The sequence below is a fragment of the Chrysoperla carnea genome, chromosome 5 (assembly GCF_905475395.1).
Source record: "Chrysoperla carnea chromosome 5, inChrCarn1.1, whole genome shotgun sequence".
Classification (NCBI taxonomy): Eukaryota; Metazoa; Arthropoda; class Insecta; order Neuroptera; family Chrysopidae; genus Chrysoperla; species Chrysoperla carnea.
The window spans coordinates 32348081-32363708 of NC_058341.1; the positions used below are offsets into that span (position 1 = coordinate 32348081).

At 27.6% G+C, this 15628-nt stretch overlaps 1 non-coding gene across 1 annotated transcript; it reads right to left on the reverse strand.

Moving 5' to 3' along the window:
• Positions 1-853: 853 nt before the first annotated feature.
• Positions 854-927, reverse strand: Trnan-guu. Its single transcript has one exon. It is a non-coding gene; the product is annotated as a tRNA-Asn (tRNA).
• Positions 928-15628: the final 14701 nt, after the last annotated feature.

Genomic DNA, 15628 nt, shown 5'->3' on the forward strand with positions numbered 1-15628 from the left:
AATTGTTATCCAATTTAAAATACATTAGTGAAAATATTTTTACATTTTAGCTTACATTGTTTGCAACGTAGAGCAAAATAATGATATCGAAGGTTTTTTGAATAAATCGATAGAAAACCGAGCATTAGAATTGCCATTATTTTTATTTGAAAAATTCAAGGCCAAATGTATATTTCTTCCTAATAACTCATAAATAACGGTATGAATTCATCCTGGCAGAGAAATTTATTATTTAATTTATATATCTCTATTTTCATCAAAATCGATAATATTTAAAAGAATCGTTTTGAATTTTGATGATTAATTCTGTTAGAAGGCAAAGTAAGACGAGAGTTATGAGTAAAATTTTGCAATACATGCCATAGTTTTCAAGATATCGATATGTGAAGATGTAGAGGAAATCCTTATTTAAAGAGGAAATCCGGCCCAAATTTCACCAAAATATTATCCATAATAATATCAACCAAAAGTTTCGGTTCGTTATAATATTTTTTACAAAAACAATAATCACATTTTTAAATAATAGATATTTATTTTCCAAATTAACCCTAAGAAAATTAATTACATTTTTTAAATAATAATTAACTTCCGTTTTAAAGTAGGTCAGTGCGGGGTTTGTAAGTTAAAAAAAAAATTAAATGCTCAAATCTAAAAATCTAACACCATTAAAAGTATTAAAATTATGCCTACTTACAAGGGACATTCATAATTATATATAATCAAGATTTAAAGAACATGAGTTTTCATAGAAACATGCCTAAAATTGACCTCGCCGTTAAAAAGCGACTTTATATAAATAAATAAATAAATATTTTTTCTATAAAATGTTCGAATGAAATTGAAAAAAAATATTCGCCCCCGGGTGGGCTCGAACCACCAACCTTTCGGTTAACAGCCGAACGCGCTAGCCAATTGCGCCACGGAGGCTCTGAATTTTCATCCAAATTTTATGTATAGTTTATTATTAATATTTATTATCATTTATTTTAATAAATTTAATTATGAAAATTTTGATTTCAGTTTATTTAAGTCAAAAATTTACATAAAATTGTTGTTCTAAATAACACAATAACTAACGTGGAATTTAATATTATTATTCATGAAACTTTATTAAATAATTGACATGATTAAAGTAGGTTTAAATTTATTATGTACGAATAAAACATTGTATCCATTTCATAATAATAGCTTAGTTTTAGCTCGAAATCGTTCTAAAATAAAACAAACATTAATAGAAAGTGAAAAGTGTTGGTTTTGTGTATTTATAAAGGTTAAAGTGAAATATTAATTTTTAACCATTTAAAATCAAATATAGTTTTTATAAATTAAAAAAAAAAAAACTAAAATTTTTTTTAGTGCGAAATGTACTGCTATTGTTATTCTACTGCACATTATAGTTGAAATTTCAGTATTCACTTGGTAAATATTTTTCTTAAAATAAATTTTTTAATCTTTTCTTTCACAAGAGCAGAAAATTGAAATTTTAATGAAAAAATCTCAAACAGTAATTAAATAATTTTATAAACTTGCTCTAACGGTGTAGTACAGGCGCTGTAGACTATTTTATAACAGCAAGGGTTATTTGCAAAAATGGGTAAGCATAATTTTGGGTAGGGCGTTGTTACAACATACTGTGATCATTATGGAGATGTGGTATTTTCCTGAAAAATTGAAGCATTTATGTATAAAACTGCAAATATTGTAGTATTTATGTGGAATGTTATATTAGTATGTGATTAAAAAAAATAATTTACAATCTATTTCTTGAAAGTCGCCCTCCAATGTGTGCTTTGATGACAATTTCAAAGTTGAATGTAAACATAAGATTTTCCTTTACGAATTACTGAAAAGAGTTGTTATAAGGGCTAAAAGTGTTTTGGTCAGCATTGTAGTTCCTATATGGTTCACTCGATTTAAAAATAATACGGTATAAAACTATATTTTTATCACTATTTTGTAGGATAAAATAATTTGTACGATTTACAACTGGGACTACTCATCTGATATAACAGGTGGAAAAAATATTTTCTTTAGAATTTGTTAGGTAACAATTTTTAGAATGTATAGGTAATAATCGGGAAAAACTGATTTTCGTGAACTTTGACCAAGTGTTATACATTGGAGGTTTTTTACTTTTATTGTTGTGTTCAAAAATGTTTTCGATTTAATATCTTTAACGAATTAAATCAGAAAAATATCGAAACAAGTTCTGGATTGCCCCAACGGGCAATTTGATGGCAATGTTTGTCTGCCTGTCTCTGGCATCGTAGCTCCTAAACGAATGAACTGTTTTTGATTTTTTTAATGGTTATTTAAAAGAGAGTATTCTTAGCCATGCTACAAGAAAATTGGTTCAGTTTTCATTTGTTATTATAATTTACATTCTGTATAATGCCAACAGATTTTATATGATCTACGGCGCTTGGTCTAAAATAACATCTCACATAAAAAAGGATTTGATAAAATATAATTCGTTTTCATTTATTAAGTCACAAACTAGAATTTATGTATAAAGAAAAAATCAGGTTTTTTACTTTAAATTCCTTAAAAAAAATTCTTTGTAGATTTTTATCTATTAATATAACCGAAAGATTTAATAAATGAATATGAATGGATGAAAACTGCTTTTATTAAAATTTTTTATCATTTACTTTATTATGAAAGTTTGCAAAAAAAAAATTATTTTTGATAAGAAGAAATTTTTTCAGTACAAAAACGCAATTCGATAAACTATAGTAATTTTATTTCTATACATATTATTTTTTCTGAATTATACGATGTTTTATTTGAAACGATTCTTGTTATCTGGTATGCCGTTAGCTTAAAAACATAAAAAACAAAGAAAATTTGGTGTTAACGCCCCACGATCTCTATGTTTATAGACTAAACGCTGCACTTTTAAATGGAAAGAATGGGTTCCTTAATGAGGAGATAAATGAAAAAAGGGCATAGATTCGCCAAGTTTATTTTGATTTTAAATTGATCAAAAATATATTTTACAAGCAAATAGTAGTATATACTTGCTTAAAAAGTTTTCCATCTTCTTTTAGCAAAGTAAAGGTTTATATGTATTCTCTATAACGATACCTACGTATGACGTCACTAATGAGTGGGTATCTTTGTTTAATTAGGAATTATCACCATAGTATATTGCATTCTAGTAAATATTTATAAAAACCAACTTCACTTTTCTATTTTAAAGTGAAAATTCTTCATCTAAAGTGATAAAAAAGATGTATTCCCCTCCCCTATCCATCACCGTCACTGATAGACGATAAAATACCCTAGCTAACAAAGCCCTCTATTTTCTCTAGAGAGAATCTATGGAAGAATGACGTATATGCGCATTCAACTATTTTCCTCAATTTAAGTAGTATCGAAATTAAATTTTTTCACCAAATTAAAAATACTACAAGGACACAAAGACGTAAGTACATTTGCGGCCTTTTTCCACTCGACTTCTCAATAATATCGGTATGTATATATAGTTCAGAATGTCTGTTTTTGCCCTAGATCAGATTAAATAAGATAAAAACAAAACAAACTAACGAATTAGCAACTCCAGAAAAAATCTGGACATGAAGTTTTCTCTTCACAATGAGTAGTAGTTTGTAGATGGAGGTAATATTGACCATGTGAATACAAACCCATAAAGATAACTGTACCCTATCTTAGCTCTGAGAAAATGAAGTTGACACTTTTATACACTTTTATGATGAGAGTCTTTTTATTGCTATTACTCTTGTATTTCTAGCTTAAACAATCGTGATCATATTTGGTAGGGTAAAATTGAGTATTTCCGGTCACTTAAGGTAAAAGCTTAATAAAACTGAGAATACTTAATATTTTTGATTCACAAAGTAATTTTTGGAAATTATTTTAATAATCAGGTAGAAAATAAAAAGATATTTTGATCTTTGGGTAATTAAAAAAAATTAAATAAATGCGATTTTGACAATGTGAATTTTGTCATGAAAATCGGTTTATGGGCATAAAAAAATATTCTAAGCAACTTTTTCCAATAATTTTGTTCGATATCTCTAACCATTTGTGGCGCTAGACAAAATTTTAAGAATTTTCCCTATTTGTCAAGTTGTAGTAAGCTATTTGCAGTAGGAGTTTAACGTTCAGGTTTTGGTTATATATATCTTAAAAATGTGACCCATCCCCTTGTATGACTGCGCAAATTTTCAAATCTATGTTCCTATAAATGACGAAAGTGTGAGAGTGTCTTCATCTTAAATGCGACACACTGTATATAAAAATGTAGATAATCGTATTGCGAACACGTTGGTATAGGGTTATCTTAGCAAAAGTTAACAATAGTAAAGTTGTTTCAATTATTGGAACTTAAAATAGTGACTATTCTTAAATTTGTTTACTTTTGTACTTTTCTTAAGGCAACTCTATACTGCCATAAAATTTGAGGAAAATGGATGTGGGTAAATTACAACTCTTTACTCAATTATTGAATAACATAAGGTTTTGTGAAAAATCTTGAATAGCATTTTTTTGTTAATTTGTTAATTAAATTCGCCTTATTAAACCGTCTTTGACGCCACTAGTACATTTGATTAATATATACCAGCGTCATGCCGCCTTCAGATTTAGATACTCTTCGCCTTGTTTTTTCTAATGAACGGGTTCAGACCGTCACAGGGTATAAAAAGTTAATTTATTTAAAAGCGCGAGTGTTAAATACATAAGATAGCTATCCATACATACATAATAATATTTCTTTAAGTTTGCGTGTTCAATTCCTTATTAAATATGAATCATCATTCACGAAACACAGTTAATACAAAGTACCTATAATAGGTGGCACTATATGTTATACATAATAAATGTTATGTAAATGGTAATTATGGTGGGTAAAGGCCGTATATATATGAGGGGTATATTTATACGATATACATAATGTACAACATGAAAGTGTTTCTTTTTCTATAATCGTATAGCGTATAGTAGTAGTAGTAAGCAAGGTCACGGATAAATCGATAACCGTAACAAACATACATATATACAACAACATACATAATATAATATTTATACGGTACGTTTACTTCGAAATTACCTATAAGGTTCTGTTAGACTTAGGGTTTCTACTCGAGAATTCAGCCTCGCAGATAATACGAAGAAAATATTCAAATTCTAGTGCAATTGATGTTTCCGATATTGTAAGCCAAGATAACGAAGAGGACTTCGAACTCGATTATAGAACTAAAAAGGCCACGCAGGAAACTGAAACTACATACAAAACCAGTACACATAACCAGAAAGTTAATAAAAATATAATTTCAGTGATTTGAGTCTATTGGGCAACGAATGCCTACTCTTGAAAAAAGTATAATATTGCAATGATTATTAAGCCATTATCGACGGAGAATGAGCGTGTTTCCTCGTTATTGGGAAACATTATCAATAAAATTAGAACTCGGATAGAATTAGAAATGGGATACTGAGATAGAATTTTAGCTAAGTCTTTCAGAAGCAATGTGTTTTGTTAAACAAGTTTTTATAGTTTTCTAAATATGTACTAGTAATTTTGTTGATTTAACTTTAACAATTATTTATATTTAATTAAAGGCTGTTGTTGTTCATTTGGGAACTAATAGGGACAAAATAATCATAATAAAAGTTAAAGACTACCTTACTATTTAGGCATTTTTTATATAGACCAGTCAGGAAAAGTTTGTTTAATTTATTGTTCACTAGCAGACTTGGCCACGCGTTTTATGGCTAATTTTCTTGTTATGTTACATTGTAGTAAACTATTCAAGGATCAACAGTAGGAGGCCATCGGTTATGCTTACATCAAAAATTGAAAAAGTAAGAACAATTGAATTTGACTGTATTTCGTTTATTACAAAATAAAAGGTTATACTTTAGCTTCAGCAATACGTGGTGATTATTATATATGAAACGTTTGTATTTTTAACATAGCGCCATCTATTGAATACTTAATCAATCCAGTCAACAGATATCGCCATCTGTTAGAATTGCTTGGAGCTGACAGATAATTGTGACTATCAAACAATAGACAAATAATTTTGCAATATAAAAATTTGCAATAAAATAATATTGCGACTATAAATCGAGATATAAGCTATACTACCTTTCTGGTTGGATCAAATTGCACACGGTGTGCAATTTAAAATCGGTTCAGTAGTTTAGGAGTCCATAGTCGACAAAAACGTGACACGTAATTTTTATGTATAAAAATTTGTGTTTTGTTTTATTAATAAGGACAATTTACGATAACTAAAAATTTAAATTTTGCTTTAATAGAGCTCATCTGTCAACCTAATTTGTAATAAAGCATAAATTAGAAACTTCAATTAATTAAAAAATTTCTCTAGATACTCGAGAAATCCTGGTCGAGAAATAAAAAAAGGTCGAGAAATCAGAAATCCAAGTAAAATGTAAAAATTAATTTTTCACACTTAATTACCCTACTCGACTAAACACAACTACTTCTGCTTGGAACCAGAAGCAATCAATTATTGAGTTTCACATTCAACGATACTTTTAAAGAAAGTACACAGGTGTTAACACAGACTTTCCATAACTTCCACTTTTTTTTTAAATATTCAAAACCGAATAAACAATCCTGAACTAGGTAAGCTCACTGTATACAAAACATATTCCATATAGTATTTAGTTTAAAAGTGGGAGTATTTGACGCATTATTAATGATAACGGCACTGCATTCAAACAAAATATACCCTCAATATTAATAGAGTAATTCTACTTATTTTCAAAATAAATATTATATGTATATATATATTTAATTTATACAGCATATGTAGTTTATATGTATAAAGACTTTTCATAAACTTAGGTAGTTATTGTATTAAAAATGAAATCATATACCTACAAAAAATAATAATGCTAGTTAAGTTTTTATTGTACTAAAAACTAAAAAATAATTTTATCTATGGTCACTCATACCCGACTATTTGTAAAAGCTTGAGGCGCTCAATTTAAAATATCCAAAATGAATCGGAACATCTCATCTACTCTGCATGCCTAATTCTTTCTCAATTCATTCTTAATATTAAGCGCCCCAAGCTTTTACAAATAGTCGGATTTGAGTGACTCATAGATAAAATTATTTTCTACTTTTTAGTACAATAAAAGCTTGACTCTTTTTATAGTATTTTATATTAAAATTTTCAATTTTAGACTAAAAAAAATGTATATATATCAAATATGGTGGAAGCGATGGGAAAATCAGTACGCCACAACCTTACCATGTATTATCATCCTAACTAAATGTGCATGAAAAATTTCAGCTCAATCGGAAAGCGGGAAGTGGATCAAATTTGACTTGCAAGATTTGATTACAGACAGACAACGGTACAAGTGAAACTAAATAAAAGCTTGTAAAATATCTATTAATCTTAGAAGTAGTCAAAATCATTCCCGATATACAGTTCATGCATCCTATGTTTATGCATTCTATTTATTTATTTGCTCTGACATTCAAGGCAGACAGAGTGAGACCTCATTTTTTTAAAGTACCAACTGAAATCGAATCATTACCCTGAAAATTACCAGTTCCAAAGAAATGTTTCGACAATTCTGACAAGTGTAGTATATTAATCTAAAAATTCAATTCAATTTTTTTCAAATATTTGGAAATTCGGCCCTGAGAAGAGAAAAAAGAGTGAGCTATTTCTTATTAGACAGTTCATTCATACTTTTGAACAGTATTGTTGTAAATTACTATGATTTCTTAATATTAATCTATTTATTCAAAGCCTGCAGAAACCTAATTCAACCATTTAATCGTAGTTTTTTTAAGGTAGTTCTTTCCCAGCTCTACAATCAAAAATTATTGGAATATTAACTTTGCTAAACGTATATACATAAACAAGGATACAAACAAAATTTTTGTATTAACGGTACGTCTCAGAATTTATAAAGCCTCAAAATATATAAACATTTTCATCGTTTCTGGAATGAAAAATTGAAAACACAGTCGCACATATACTAAGAATAAATGTACATATATAGCAGGATGCATATACTTATACTCCGCTTCATTAAAAATAATCCTTTAAATGTAGTATGCAATTTAATATTTTAGGGAAAATAACTTTTTTTGCGCTTCTTCCATGCTGTGTTTGTTAAAAATGGCATTTTTTATTTTAATTATCTCGTGTAAGGCGTAGTAAAATTGTCTTCAGATTTTAATAGCGTCTGCAAAACTTTGCTTTCGTTACCCAATTACCGTAATATTTGTGCTTTAAATTTTAAACATGCGCAATAAATCTCCAACTAACAGAAAATTAATTTACTACATATATGGTAAGATTATACGTATATAACTGACTTTACAATAAGTATACTGCGCATTTATCCCGCCTCATAGCGCCAATATTCAATTAATGAGAATATCTATATATCTATACATATAATCTATAACATAACGTATTATATTACGTATACTTACTTTATTAATAACACAGTTAGGGTAAGATGTAGTACCTTGAGTACAATGTATATTGAATTAGTCTGTCGTTTCTCAGCATATATTGCTTTTTACTGGACCGCGTTTGTATTAAAATAAGGGTATTATGTCAGAATTCAGGCAAACTGAAGATTGGTTGTTAATGTGGTATTGTTATAATTTAAAAATAAAATTTATTTGCGAAAAACAAATAAGATCCTAATGACTGTTTACAAGCTGACCATTCCATATTTTTTTAATAAAAAAATACTATTTCATGGTTTATTATGATATTGTACAATAAATCGCACCACATGTACCATGAGTCACATGTTTATATCGAGATAGCTCTCGAGACTATTTCCATAGATATATTTAAAAAAATGTCATTAAATTATAGACTTTGACTCATGGTACAATACCTTTCCGTACATATTGAATAGATAATATAAATTAATTTATGATATATTTTGATATTTTACACCATAAAATGATGTAAGAAGAAATGTATCTGCAAAATTATTAATCAAGGTAAAATATGTTAACAGTTGTCTCTTAATTATCTTAAATATAATTATAGTTTTTATTTCAGTCTAGTTTTTCACCTCTATGATATTTGGGGCCTGTGGCCATATACTTAAAACTCATTTATCTCTCTTAAGTCTTTGTTTTGAAGCATTTTCAGATTTTAGAGTTCATTATAATGAGAGTTCAAGACTTTAGAACGTCGATTTTCTTATAATCAGTAGACTCTCAGTCTTACTGCGTAAGCCTTTAGCAACAAGTTTCAAGCAATCACAATCCTCTCTATTATGCCATTTAGAATATGATTTAAACTTCTTAATGATTTGATCGGTAAGCTAAATATAAATTTATGTAGGTAATACATTCGAAATTATGCCGAAGTAACTTGGTGCCCCTGAATGCTTGAAGAACTCTTTCCTAAACGAAAGTATTTATCGCGAATGTAATTTTTTAAGCAATGATAAGTTCTAACTCAAACTTTCCGATAGCACAATTATTTCGTAATATTCTTTTGCAAGTTTCGTAACCAAGAATAGAAACCCTGATGAAAATTTGTTTTCCATTTTTGCTTTTTCGTATATGTTAGAAGAAAGGAAACATGCGACTATTTTCTTTGCATTGTGTTATCAATACGTTAGATAAAAAAGAATCTTCGAAACATTTTCCATTATTGTTACACTCGAGCCACGGTTAAAAGCTCGGTTTTCTTAGTTACAAAATAATATAAAAATAAAAATATTTGATTTTCAATTTGATCTTGTTTTCGGTATCCGATTATTCTATTGTTTCTCCAATCGAGTATTCGAGTATTGCTGTCTTCGTTATCAAACTTTCGAATAAAATGTATTGCTTAATACAAGATTAGGATTAAAAGATATAAAAATTTAACAATTATTGTTTTTTTTTTGCAAACGCATCTAAAAATTTAAAAAATAATTTATCATCAAAAATACTTTCAATTTTTATATAGGCATATAAAAAAAAATTCATTTATATTTTTACCAACAAAAAATGTTATTTTAGAATTTATAATTTTCATTTTCCGGCAACGGATACTCATTTTCAAACGACATCTAACGCAAGGAAGAAAAAACATAAATAATTCTACTAAAGTCAATTCACAACTACTTGCTGATTCTTTCACACATGATTCATTGTACAACAATATATTTTGTTTATGTACGTTTTGTATTGCCTCGCCTAAAACCTCGATTATTGAAGCGACCCATTTCTATTCCACTGGTTATGTGGAATAACTGTAAACCTTTTTTTTCAACTTAATATTTGTTACTATAATATTTTATGGTTTATAACTTTATCATTTTGTATTTATAAAAATAATACTTACTTTATTTGAAGTTAAAATCGACTAATAAAAACAGAAAAATTAGGTTATGAAACATACAAAAGGGAAATTTATTAAGAAAAATGAGCTACTATGGTGCTATCTACCATGTTTAAAAGTGAATAGATGTATAGTTTCCTGTATTACCATTGCTTTATTTCCTTATTGCGCCACTGTGGAATTTTCTTTCAGGTCATTGTATTCAATGTTGACTTCAGAAAGAGGAGAAAAGTGATAGAAATTTTTTTACTAAAAGTTTTACAAAATAAGTACTGACTTCACCCTCCTGAGTTTTATTGCTATCAGAATGTGAAAATATGTATTTTATTACAAAATCCTTGTGGATTTGAATCCTTAAATTGTGAATTTTTAATTTGTAAAAAAATAAAAAATGGCATTCCGTGGGTACATAGCCCTTAGGTAGTAAAACACCACTCAGAAGTGGGTGTTGCTGATAAAAATAAGCTTTTAAGTTTTGGGCCTGAAAAATTTTAAATACGCCTCTATTTTCAAACAGGTAAATATTATGTTTTCTTATTTGAAGATAAAAGACTCTACAACACTTTCGACTTTCGTTCGGAACCAAAGAACGCAATCATTGCTTGCTTGAGTACCGAAAAATTTTAGGCTGTCAGCGAAGTAAAAAATTGTCCGGGCTCAGAACTTAAAAAGCATATCTCTCTTCATAATCTTTTCTCAGTTCCCTTTTACTACCTAAATACCACACCCATTCAAATATAAAATTTGGAAGTCATTCAATAGTATGCAAATTTAATAAAAAAAATAAGTAAAATCAACCAAAATATTATACAATATAAAAATTCATATCGTCATAATATAACATGACCCCATTTATAAAATTTATATATGTATTATCTAATGTTACATCAAAGGTTAAAAAACCGTTTATAATTGTAACATTATTTTTGATAAAAAGTATTAGTTCACCATAATATTTCACAAGAATTATTTTGGGTGGGTTTTTGTTTTTTTAAATTAAATAATAGTTTAAAAAAAGACGCTTTTGTAACTAGCTGAGCTAAAAAATGTTAGATTTCAATAATTGTAAATAATTTATTGACAGATATCGATGAAATAAAAGTCATTATAAAATACCTTAAAAAGTACTCCACTCTATTTACGAAAAAACGATTTTTTTCTTAATCACTCGTTTTTTTCTTTGTAATTTATTTAAATTTATCTCTACTTTTTAGTTCAGTTAGTAACAAAAGCGTGTTTTTTGTTTCCGAAACTATTATTTATTAATATTATGAAACGTTATCTGCGCTTCCACCATCAAAGATTTTTTAGTTAATCGTAAATAGTGAAGCTTATTAAATTATTGTATTGTCATCTGCCCTACATAGGTACATTCATATCAAAGCTAATAAAAGCGTTTTTATTATTAAGTAAATATTGTGCTCTGTTACTTAAAAAAATTTAATTTGGATGACATGCCATTAAAATATCTTTTGGCTTTTTGGCTCAAAAAGCTGAGCTATTTTTCTTTTATCTAATGCATCTTAATTTTTCTTTTAATATTAACATTAGTTAATTATTAAATATCTGAAAGTTTTTTCCGCAAGTTTTCAATATTAATTGTTTTTAATTATTAGTTTTCTGTATAAAATTTAATTTTTATCATAACTTACATATAGAATGTATATGTAATGTAAAAATATTGTTTAAAATTAATAGGTATTATATATAGAAATAATTCGACTGCAAATATTCTTACGTTCACTTCGGAATTTAAAATTTAATAACCCTCTAATTTCAAAAGGCTTAGCTACAATCTCAAATTTTTGCAAAATGAGTTACCTCGATAAATATCAATTTTACGATAAAAATGGCTTAACTAAAAAGAATAAGACTCACATTTTATGCAACTTTAGTTTGAATTTGAACGAATTCTTAAAAATATATTTTCGTCATTTTGGCTGTTTTAGTTATATTACTATTACAAGGAAAATTTCGCTAAAAATTGTTTCAATAGAAAAATTAAACCCACAAACGGCAAAATTGAGCAGTTAGAATAGTGAATAATTTGATGATTTTTAACGTCGTTTTTTCGTAACTTTACGAAATTTTATGTATACACTCCATACATAACTAAACAGTGGCATTTATTGTTTTTCTAATGCATATTGTTTTTAAATATTTTTTATTTTTATTTTAACAGACATGAAAGAATTAATATTATTATGATTTGTATATTAAATAAGTGTAAATTTCCATATTTTATTATAATTATATTTTTACTGATTAATAAACATTTATTTCATTTATCATTTATTTGTTTTAATTAGATGGCAACTTATGTTGTATAATTTTTTTTATATTACATAAACAAACACTCAATTTATTTATTTATTATTAATTAATTAGTAGTAATACGATATGAGCAGTTTTATTATTAATTTTGAATAAATAATGAAATATGCTATTATATTTCTTACTTTTTTTTTTAAACTGTGCATAAAATAAATAGTCACAGGAAATATTATTTAAGTTAGGTCATTTGCATATTAATTCAATGAATACAAATTGAAGAGTCACCAAGTTGTTCAACTGATTAGAAAACCATTTCTGATAGCACTTAAGTTTATTTATGTTTAATATTAATTCTTGCTTTTGTCTTTGTTAAAGACTGAAATTTCGTATGTGGCTTCGATATGTCGAGCTTAAAACATTTTTTATTTGAGAAAATATTGGACAATATGACTTTTCTTTCCAGGAGTCCCTAATTAATTTCTAACTAAGTGAAAATCTTAAAATTGATTAACAATTTTTTTTTTAATAAATGAAATTTAATTGGATATTTTACAAACCGTGCTTCCAACGAAGTGAATAATATTTTCGGAGTCTGTTTTTGTACCTTTTCCAAACATCTTAAAAACTAAAAAGTATGGGGAAAATTCTCACAACAAAACTAATTTGAAATAAAAATTATGTTTTGTATTATTTTTGCTGAACATTGATAACGAGTTTCAAAGAGAAGTTAAAGATAGTGGCAAAAATATTGCTGTCGTGGTTCATTAATTTTTATCAAGTGTTTTCTTATCAATTAATGTTTGAACGTGACACAGGGAAACACATGATAAATGTTGCGCTGAAATTACCGCCCTTTTGAGATTTTGAGGCACTGCAAGATTGTGAAAACGGAAAAACTAAAACTTTGGTATTACCAGTGATGTTTAGTGTCGATCATAAATAATATCTTGCAACTTTTCCACCGTGGAAAAGGAGTGGTATCTTTTCACCTCTTATTGTACATTTTAGTTTGTTATATGCCATTACTTCTAAATGTTTGCCTTATATATTAAATTAGTGATTTGAGAAGTAGAAATAACAAAGTAGTAACTATTAGGATAATAAATCATGGCGTCAAGCAGTCAATATGGCAGCTATGGCAGTTGTGGCAACAGTCTTTTAATACGTCATATGATCAGTATTTTTGTAATTAACTTTAGTGTCTTAATAACCGTCTATGTATTCAATGAAAGCTGATGAGCATTTGTCGCATGGAAAAATGATTTTCCCGAAGTTCATTGTAAACGCTTGGGAGCTTTTTGTCACGAAGTTAATTGTAAAGGCTCGGAAGAATATCATATCATATTTTATTAAATGCTTAATTCGTAATTAGCAGAGTAAAAATATAATATCATTGCCATTTCTGTTTGAATATACATTCACAGACGCAAACAGTTTTATTGTTTTATGATTATATTTTTATAAGTGATAGATAGATACTAACAATAAACGCAGAAATGAATTTTTATAATTTTTTTTATAATGTTTTGATTAAATAAATAGTAAAACTCTACATTTGACGAACATTAACGAATATAAATGATGCAAGTTAATTTTTGATAATACAGTTTGCTAATCGACATCTCCAGCTAATCGAACATTATCTCTCCATCTATATAGTACAAGAGACGGTATAAGGTCGATTTTTCTCCATCTAATAAACAGATGGGACATTTTTTTTATGAAATTTGATTGGTTTTTAAACACTCCACTTCCTTTTCCATGAACGATTATTAAATTTACCTAAACAATCAAAAATCTGTTTAAAGTTTGACTGCGTAATCTTTTCGGAATTTCGTAGATAAGACGACAGTATTAATAAGACTACATCTCGCCGTGCTTTTTATAAAAATTAGTTACCGTGGTAACAATAATTCCAATATTGATAATATTGGAAATTATTAAATATGAAATAATCTCTGTAAATATTATTATTCTAAATATTTAATTGTAGGTAGTCAATTTGGTAAATAATTTGGGAGTATTTTTCTTTTCTAGTCTAAGAGACGGTGTAAGACTTTATATGTTTCATATAGGTTTTAGGGATTTTATAAATAAGTCGAAATATATCACTAGCTGTGAACTATCCGCTTCACTGGGCAACTTTAAAGTACAAAGATTACTGTGTTATAGCCTTCACTTCATATGCCGCCACTTATCCTCCTTTTGTTCACAATTTCGTCAATTATTATTTTGGTTCGGGACTATATACCTATATCTTGAAGAAATATATTTTGAAGGCTGTGGCCTAGTTCATATCCTCTCTTGCCTCCAAATATCTTAATGAACACCTATTTTAGGTGATTGTGTTAATTTCAGTTTCACATTTTGTAATGACTCCGCAATTCTCTCTATTTCTTCCATATTTTTATTTTCTGGCCCGTAAGCTTTTTTTGCCGACATCATCTAACAAACACTTCTATCCAATATTTTTACCCCCTCTAGGGTAAAATTTTCACAAACTTTGAATGTCATATTTATTTATATCTAATCAAAAGCCCACACAATAAATAAGTTTCAAGCGTCTAGCTTTAAAAATGGCGTAATTTCCAAACAAACTTGCCTTTATTTCAACCCCTTACAGCCAATTAAAAAGTAGCTTATGTCCTTTCTCAGACCCTAGACTATGTTTGTACCAAATTTCATTATTAATATTTTATTAGTAAGGAAAGATGAAATCGATAACCATGCACCTATTACATTGGCGTCTGTTGTGAACGGAATTGTGCGATAAATTATCTGTAATTTGTATATTTAACATACCATCACTTATGCCATCACTAATCAAAAAATGATACATACCTGAGTTTAATTATCGATAATTTTGCGATAAAAAAATATACATGTTTACCAACGTACCTACCAATCAATATTATTTTATTAAACATTATGTATTACATAAATTATTATACGTGAAGCAATTGTAAAAATTATTTTTATTATTATAATTTATAAGAATATTGCAAACTTGAAATAATTGATCTATTTCT